Genomic DNA, 9,345 nt, shown 5'->3' on the forward strand with positions numbered 1-9,345 from the left:
TTTGTGAAACTCGGTCATTTGTGTCCTTTTTCAGGGAGAGGAGGGAAGAGGATAAGTTGATAACTAAGCACTGAAATATGTTTTCTGCATTTATTTTGTTTTCTAATTTTCTGTTACTTTGCAGAACATATTTTTGAAGCATTACTTTGCATCATTCTGTACACTGTGCAGTACACTTTATTTTACTTCTTGATTCTTGTTTTTCGTGCAATTCATGTGAAATTCATGTGAAATGGATTCAGTGCAATTAATAAATTCTGAATTTCTTCAGTTACACAGATATCGTGATGTATTGTGGGTGAAATTTCTTGCAATATATCGATAATCGCAGAATCGCTGTATCGTGATATTATCGTTATCGTGGGTAAAATATCGTGATAGTATCGTATCGTGGGGTACCTAGTGATACCCAGCCCTACTTAAAAGAGTCCTTGTAACGCAGTTGTTGAGGCTACACCACTTCTTTCACATTTAACTTGTTTTAAACGTGCTTCTTGTTGGCTTAACCACACAATGCTCTTAAGTTACCGGTACATGCACACGGTCTTTGATGAGTAGGATGCCGCGAAACTAGCTCCGTCGACAGTGGGCTAAGATCTTCATCCCACCTCGCGTCGAGGTGGCTGAGTTCTCACTGTTACTCCTCTCAAGTCCAAAACACGAAACCAGGTCGTTCTTTTCTATTTTACTGGCATTTATTCACACCACAGGCGTGCCGTGAGAACTGGACATACAGAAACATAAAATTACATTAAATTCTCATAGAGAACACATACATACATAACTTAAAGGTTACATGGAAAACGAAACTTAAGTCACGCTAGCTTTAACCACCAAATAATAGTAAAGTAGCAACTGTACCTCATTGGCCGCTTTACTTGAGAGAAATAAAAGGCAACGAATCTTCAGATCTTCAGTAAACACGAATCCTTACTTAACTGTACACACACTTCAAATGTACTGCACAAATACATCAAAACTTTCTTGCATACGGTAAACTTGCAAACTGAGGTCTATCAGTACTGCCAGCATGGTCTCAACTGTAGCAATCCCTTCAAAACCCCGTCTATCACCTGTAACTTCAGAACTTTGGTTCCGACATGAGTTATGACCCACTTCAAGCCCTTAACTCAAAGAACAAATAAACACAACACAAATGTAGATTTAACATGAAATTGTACTTATTTCTTAATATTTCTTAATGTTTAGTTATTCATGAACTAATATATTTATTAACCTATTTATGAACGTATTCACTTATTTATTTATTGATTCAACTGTCTTTGATGGCAGCTACATTAGACACAGCATGAACACAGGACGTGAATAGTCTGTACTTTGAATTTTCTGAGATAAGTCCTTACGAAACGAGGCCAGACAGGGAAGTTAGGAGATTATATAGTGGAGTGGTGGAGGGAGTGAGAGCGAGGTGCTTGTGATAGGGCAATCAGGGGACTTGGAATGTGACACTGGACTCACGTTGGAATGGGTTGATCCAATGGATGGCGGAGGATGAGTCTGGCGCATGGGGATGTGTTGATAGCAGAGATGTTTTAGTGAGATTGACAGGTCATCTAACCAATCACACAACTAGCAAGCTGTTTACCTTGTGAGTAGTAGCATGCTAACATTAGATTGGTGCCTCAGACGCCTTGCAAATCCTATCAGACATATTTTTCAGTTACAATAAAGGGGTTTTTACATTGTACAGTGTCTATTCCTCGGTAACGTTTAAAAAATCTAAGCAAAAAAAAGTAAAACAAACACCTTATAGGAATAAATACGACCATCTACAGAGTTTGGTCCGCCATGGTTTTTTCTACCTTCCCGCTCTTGAGACGTGAGCATAAAACGCGATCTGATTGGTGATCTGATTGCCGATCTGATTGGCTAGCGCCTGTGCTGTCAGTCATGCATGAAAGGCAATTTGATTGGCTGAAACATACGTTGCCTCTCGAAAAGTTGAACATTTTTCAACTCTTGCCACAAACAACGCATGCAACGCAACGCAACAGAACCAAACGGAGCCACAATTCAGTTCGCCAAAGGATGACGTCACCCCATTCAAAGTGAATGGGGATCTATCAACCTTGACTGATCAACGCATTCCAACGCGTATGTGTGAGTCCAGTGTGAGGCAGGTGAGTTACATCAGGAGGGTAGTTCAGCGCTGGCGTGACACACATAAACACACATTCATACTGTACATACAAATAAACACATACATATATACATACACACACAAACACACTCACACACTCACTCACACACATATAGAAGGTACATAAATTCCCTCCCCTCCCCCCCTGTGCAGCTTGTGTGTTTGGGCTCATGTGGGATCTCTGTCATACACAACTGCAGTGTCAGCTGGTACAAAAGTGGCACACACAACCTCACCGGCTGTGCCCAAAACTTCTGCTGGTAAGGGTGAATGTGTGTGTGTGTGTGTGTGTGTGCCAGCAGGCGTACACAACCTCACTGGTTATTCGCAACACAAAGAGAAGGTAGGAGAGAGGGAGGGGAGAGAATCAGAAACATGTCAGATGAATTCATACCCGTATCAGGACAACCATGGGTTAACGTGTCAAATGTACATGATACATACAAACATAAAGATGGTATACTTGACACAAGAATTTATAGTAGATAAAGTGAGGAGAGAGTTTTCAAATAGAACAGCTTATTGGGTGTATAGAATGCTCGTAAGGTAACTATTGCAAGGGTGAATAGAACAATTAAACAAATACTTAGTAGAGTGTGTGTTGTTTTGTGCGTGCAGGCAGGATAAGGGAGCAAGTATATCAGGCTGTGCTGATCATCAGGTGAGTGAGTGAGTGAGTGTCTGTGTGTGTGTGTGTAGGCAGGACAAGGGCAGTGAGCGAGTGTATCTGGCTGTGTTGATCATCAGTAGAGTGTCTCATCAGGACCTTCAGACACACTTCAGATGCGAGGCAGTCAACGGTATGGAATGTCATCATCAGTCTTAAAGAAGAGGGTAAGACTGTGTGTGTGTGTATGTGTCTGTCTGTCCTTGTCACACTGAAAGAAGAGTGTCTGTTGAATTTTCACAGGACTATGAATAAATGTGTAATTGTGTGTGTGTTTGAAAATGGCATTTGTGTTGGTCTCTGTCACACAAGCGCTTAACCCTGCTCCTGCCACGCCACCTCCTGATTCAACTCACCTGCCTCAGTCACATTCCCACTCCCCTGATTGTCTAATCACAAGCACCTGTCACTCCCTCCACCAGTCTACTTAGGCCCAATCCCATTTCTAATCTCCACTCCTACCCTTACCCCTACCCCTTTGCACTCGCTTTTTCAAACGGAGGGGTAGCCGAAGGGGTTTAAACTCTAGCCTTACGAATTGACCCTTCCGCAAACTCCGCCCCCCTTAGCAACGTTTGGTACATCAGTCAAGCATTCACGGTTCTCAGCATTAGTATGAATGGGGTGGCAACATGTTTTCAACCGTGTCAATTTCAGCTCTACCCAAAGAAATCATAAGCATTTTTTGGAAAAACGGCAAGATCTCAGATCGAAGCAGGCAAAAGGGTCTGCAATATGCTTATATAGGCTACAACCACGACATTACATGCCGTGTTTGTAGACAGACAAATGCTAAGGCTAACAGGTTCATTCCAGCTATGTTTATTTGTTCTATTATCTACACAGTTGCCGCTACGCAAACATGTAAGGTGGTAAAACTGAATCGTATTTTAAGCAAGGGTTTTCTCACGTTTTCGATGCAGTGGGCAGATTTTAGCGACATAGCTTCATCAAAATGGCTCGCTTGACTGAGGTCCCGAGCTTAGTAACCGTTTCTATGCTATGATTGATCAGTTACCGTTTTGGGGAGTGGTCGCGGAAGGGTCAATTGGGATAGCCCTTCAACACTTACGTACGTCATCAGTACGCTGTGTCAGCTGTTACGTTACCGGAGAGCGACAGCTGTCACTCACCAGACATAAACAAACATGGCGCCTGCAGCTGTTATTTACACAATGCAACATTTCATCAAACAAGTTTTAAAATCATGAATTACAAAGAAAATACTTTCATTTGTGTGATGCTTTCCCTGCTGTTTCCGACATTTTTAAATGGACTCGCGCGATGTTTCTTCTTTAATGATCACGGGTTCGCAATGCATTGAGGGAAATCAGTCTACCCCTCCGTTTGAAGTGTGCCCTCGGAAAATCTCCGTTTGGAGGGGTAGAAAGCCCTTCCCCTCTCCCCTACCCCTCTGTCTTAACGTGAATTGGGACAGCCCTACCCCTCCACATGAACGCGCAAAACGGAGGGGAAGGGGAAAGACGAAGGGGTAGGGGGAGAAATGCGATTCAGCCTTAAACTCCTCACTCCCCTCACTTATTGTCTGGTCTCGTCTTGTATTGCGCAACTCCCTCTCCCTCTCCCTCTTCCTCTCCCTTTGGCGTCTCTCACATTGATGCGTTGGAGTGCGTTGATCCAACGGAAGGCAGAGGAGGAGTCTGGCGCATGGGGTTCTGTTGATACCGGAGACGTTATAGTGAGATTGACAGGTCATCAAACCAATCACGTCTCTAGCATGCTTTTACCCTGTGAGTAGTAGCATGCTATCATTTGAAAGGGTGCTCAAACACCTCGCAAATCCTATGATACGTATTTTTCAGTTACAATAAAGGGGTTTTTACATTGTACAGTGTCTATTTCTCGGTTTAAAAAAAAAGTCAAACAACCAACTTGTAGGTACAAATACGACCATCTAGGGAGTTTGGTCAGCCATTTTTTTTTTTTGAGCTTGCCGCCGTGTAGGCGGGAGCATATACAGGAGATGATTGGCTAGCGCCTGTGCTTTCAGTTATGCATTAAAGGGAATTTGATTGGCTGACGCATGCTTTGCCTCTCGAAAAGTTCAACATTCTTCAACTCTTGCCGCAAGCAAAGCAGGAAACGCAACGCACGCGAACCAAACCAAATGAAGTGCTGTGAAAGCTTTCCTTACATTTCTGCAGGTGGTTTTGGCCTGGAACACAAAACTACCTTGCATATCCTGTTTCCTAAAAGCATAGTAAGTAGCTATAGCAACCTACATAGTTGGAACCATGCAGTTGCGATGCAAGTGTTTCCCAAAACCATAGTTCAAACTACATTGGTAAATGACATGGTCCGAACCATCGTTAAGCGACACAGGTGTTTCCCAAATGTTCTCGTGTTAGGTAAGGAACATGCTAGACTAAATAATTTTTCTAAGCCTTTAGGTTTGTGAGAGTATATTTCTTAACCTATGCGCTGACGGCAAATGTTGTGTTTATTTAGAAATTCAACAATAGACAACTGCTCCAGGTATATATCTGGAGGCCTATGAAGGAAAATAGAAAACAGACAACAATTAAACGAGGTAAGCTCAAATTAAAATGCCACATGACCTAAGAATCTGTAGAAAATGATTCAGGGATGAAATAGAGTTATCCCAAGTCTCAGTGATTTGCCCCTCATTAAAATACACAGGTGTGCCAGTCCACATGCTACATTATGTTATTAACCCAGTCACTTCAATCTACTAACTAACTTGGTTCAAACTTAAATACTGAATTTGTATTTGTGTTTTTTGCACTTATTTCTAGCACTGCACCATTCTCAAGTGTGACCAAACCAACTTCTTCTCACAATGGTGGATGTTTGTTAGAGGGAGCAGGTTTAGTAATGTAGTAAAGAGCCTGCCCCAGTAGTTCAGCAATGACAGTAAGGTAGCTGTAGTATTTCACCAAAATGATTTGCTTCATATAACAGCCATATTTCAAAGCAATTGAAAATATTCCATGACAAACCAATGTCAGGGTTGTTGTTTGTTAGACTTGTTGAACAAATGGCATGAGTTTATTACCTGTATGATACTTGCCTCTGAACGTCCAATTATCAAAATGATTTAATGGTTTGAGAAATTATGTCTTCCTTTATCCAGATGCAGTACTGCAGGCTCCACACAAAAACTGCAAAAATTAGATTTTTAAAAAGACATTTGAAAGATTTTCGATGTTATATTCCAAGATGGCTGGAGTCTCTGAGACCCCAAGGAAAAGTGAAGTGAAGTCCATTTTAGGTCAGGAATAAAGCGTATAACAGTATTAAATGTATGTTATGTAATTTTAGAAAACAATCCCACGTATTGATCGCATCCATGTGTTGACCAGATGAAATTTGAAAGTGTGAATTTGAGAACAGAAATTTAATTTGCCATATGCTCCTCATTTGACAGTTCTCCACTGCCCCCTAGTGTACTTTATTGAGTAGACTGGGAGGTTTATGTAAGATTGAAATTCATACCCACAGCATTTCCTTAAACCAGTTGATAAACAAAAAGAAAGGTTGTGTAAAAAAACAAACAAGCAAAAAAAGAACAATGATATTTTTAATAAATATAGGTATCTGTATATACATTATACAAAATATGGCATTTGATCCACTTTTAAGAGGCTGAACTTGATCATTTTAATTTGACTTACAAATCAACAATGTAACATGTGTGTAAGGGGATCTGTTCTGTGCAAACAGATCAGGTAATGAAAAAAGTATTTTTTTTGTATTTCAGCTGGAACGCTTTTTTATTAACTACACCTCTCCATCTGTAGTCATTTAAGCAATATAGCACGAGTGGGAGTGGGGTAGGTAAGGGATTATCCCACGGGTGGTGTTCGGCCGTAGCCACCGAGGCCGCCAGGCCGAGTGGCGTAGGCAACAACACCCGTGGGATTATCCCTTACCTACCCCACTCCCACGAGTGCTATATTGCTTTTATAAAACAATTCTACAGTCAACAAATTAACATTTCAACACGAAGTTATTGATTCAAAATTGTTTATTTCGCCATTGTTTCTCCGCAACAAAAAATAGTTCCATTGTTAACGTCTTGGTTTGGAATTTTAAAAACTTTGAATTAACGGTTATCATCAATGCGAATGTTTCATCGCGGAGTGATTTATTTTTAGCTGTGAAAAGTCCCGTAACTGTAGGTATGTTGACGAATAACCTATAGCATGGAATGTCTCTCGTCCAATCAGAAACAGCTAAATTACGCGCTAGAATCCAATTGTTTTATGATGAGCAGTAATCCATGAGTTATATATGCTATATGCAAATGACCACCAACATGAGATTATCATATTTATGTCAGCACCTCAAAATACCTATACAGCAGTACGTACTCATATGTGTGTGTGTGTGTGTGTGTGTTTGTGTGTGTGTGTGTGTGTGTGTGTGTGTGTGTGTGTGTGTTTGTGTGTTTGTGTGTGTGTGTGTGTGTGTGTGTGTGTGTGTGTGTGTGTGTGTGTGTGTGTGTGTGTGTGTGTGTGTGTGTGTGTGTGTGTGTGTGTGTGTGTGTGTGTGTTTGTCTTCATTCACTTTATCTATTGACTGAGCACAGTGCAGCTGTCCTCCAGCTGGTCTCCTGGAGAAGTGTTACTCTGGAAAGACACTGATGTAAAAAATTGTTAAAAGCCCCTCATATTATGGAAAGGATCCATAGTTTGATATATTGCCATTTTTTTTTTTTTACAGGTTTTCATGCCATTTACATTTCAAGTGTGGAGATCTCCCCCTTGTCGAGTAGCATTCAGAAAATGTAATCAGATGAGTCAAGAACAATGACGGTTTAAATTAACATGGCTGAGGGCTCCTTTTTTATTACAAAATGAAGATAATCATTCAGGAATGAAGACCTTCCCAAGGATCATTCAGTGGATTATCTTGTCTTTATTTAGCGTGGCCATGTCACTCCATGAGAAGGTCAAGGTAAGAGTGTGATGATGACAGTTTTATTGAGATGCATTTGAAGTTAGTACTGACAGGATCAAAGTATGGAGACGCTGCACGGAGAGGCAAAACATGATGAATTACAATTAAGGATGAATTATTCTATTGATAAGGGCTTAAGTAATGTTATCTATTACCATAGGTTAAAAACGTACATACACAATAACATTTACATTTATATTTAGTAATTTAGCAGATGCTTTTATCCAAAACGAGGTACAAGGGAGATCTAGTTAAATATATAGTATCAGACAGTCAGATTTGTTGTACAAACATCGCTGTTGCTAGGATAGCTATGGCAGCAGGGAAATGGGTATCTGTGCTGTTAGATTTACTTTTGTTTAGATAAAAATCGAACTTTTATTTTGAAACCGTAAGTGGTCCTAATGCCAGGATGTAGGAAGCACAGGTAGTTCGTGAGTTTGCAAAGCACATGTTTACTGTGGATACATGGGGAGTTAATTTGCTGGCCATTTCCAGGGATGCTACTGGTAAGATCTGTTTTTATAATAATTTCGATTATCTGTTGATCTGTGTAAGGTAAATTCCGATTATTTTGTAGGATCTGTTTAATGTTAATTCCGATTATTTGCTGATCTGTTTAATGTTAATTTCGATTGCTGTATTTTGTGTTTGTTTCTTGTAAAGGTTTTCAACCTCTATGAATAGACGGCTCTAAAAAGACTTATTTGTATTTATGACTACAATAAATCAAAGAAGAATGAAGAAACAGTCTTGAGTTGATTCAATACTACCCTGTTGATGGCCAAGGCCTTTTTCAAGTTTGGGCAGAAATTAAAAAATCCCCTGATAACTTGACAGTTGAAAACCAATGCTGATTAATAACAGTTGAGTTGCATCAAGGCTAGAAGATTAACGGCTTCAGTGAGTCAAGAGTGTGGATGCAGAGGAGAGTTGCTAAACAGCAAGGCTATTCAAGAGGCACTAGGAACCCAATCAGTTAACCTGAATAAATAAATTATCAAATTCAAAATGGCAGCCGAAGCTCTCGGCAAAACACTGGATCAGCTTAAAGGCACAATATGCAACAATTATGCTTCAGGATTAGGGTAAGGATAAGCAGTTTAACCTTAAAATAACAGCTTAAAAAAAATTGGGGCGCTACAATGACTTTTAATATGGAGAATTGCGTCCGTGTCAATGGCATAGCAGGGTCGATAGGCATATAACTGCCTTCTGTAGTTTTGCCTGCCGATGCCCGCCGACCTGACTTTGATTACCTTCGGCCGATCTAGTAAGTAGCTTATTTGCCGTCTTGCTTAGTCTTGTGTTGCACATGATTGATGTTTGACTGTGTAAGGACAGTTGTTGAGTAATTAGTTTGTCATAATGTCAAAGTCAGCATATTTCAAGAGATTTCGTTAGTTTTAGCTGCTAGCATACCTTTAGCGAATAGCTATTAATCCTTAATGCACCTTTAAGAAAGATAGGACGGTTGCAAAGACCTCCTTCACAAAGCAAGCTAACTATCTCAGTCGGAAAGCAGACGATTTAACTGAGTTAGAACTCAGACAAGAATTTGAAAAGCTCTCTG

Source organism: Sprattus sprattus (assembly GCF_963457725.1).
Source record: "Sprattus sprattus genome assembly, chromosome: 1".
In the NCBI taxonomy this organism is placed as follows: domain Eukaryota; kingdom Metazoa; phylum Chordata; class Actinopteri; order Clupeiformes; family Clupeidae; genus Sprattus; species Sprattus sprattus.